The 416-nt window shown below is 39.9% G+C and overlaps 1 pseudogene; it reads right to left on the bottom strand.

Annotated features, from left to right (window-relative positions):
- Positions 1-30: 30 nt before the first annotated feature.
- Positions 31-151, bottom strand: LOC117112502 (annotated as a pseudogene).
- Between the last annotated feature and the right edge of the window lie 265 nt (positions 152-416).

Raw genomic sequence — 416 nt, 5'->3', positions numbered from 1 at the left:
TTGAATTTTTAGAAAAATATAAATGAAATAAGTCTACAGCACCCGGTATTCCCAGGCGGTCTTCCATCGAAGTACTAACCGGGCCCGACGTTGCTTAACTTCGGTGATCGGACGAGAACCGGTGTTTTTAAAAAAAAGTATGGCCGTAGGCAATTGAGCACCACCGCACCCGGCATTCCCAGGCGGTCTCCCATCGAAGTAATAATCGGGCTCGACGTTGCTTAACTTCGTGTTTGTTTATTTCACATTTATTTTATCTCTCTCTATCTCTGTCTCTATCTCTATCTTCATCTAACTATCTCTCTCTATCTGTTTCTATCTCTCTACTCGAGATCTCGATAGATGAAATTGTTATCACATGTACAAATTAAATTTTTACCACATGTACATAAACATAGTCTGAACACATTTCTGAA

The sequence above is a fragment of the Anneissia japonica genome, unplaced genomic scaffold, assembly GCF_011630105.1.
Source record: "Anneissia japonica isolate Jap-2015-1 unplaced genomic scaffold, ASM1163010v1 scaffold94797_len694_cov142, whole genome shotgun sequence".
Classification (NCBI taxonomy): domain Eukaryota; kingdom Metazoa; phylum Echinodermata; class Crinoidea; order Comatulida; family Comatulidae; genus Anneissia; species Anneissia japonica.
The sequence above is the reverse complement of the archived record's forward strand: the minus strand, read 5'-3'. Positions and strand labels throughout refer to the sequence as shown.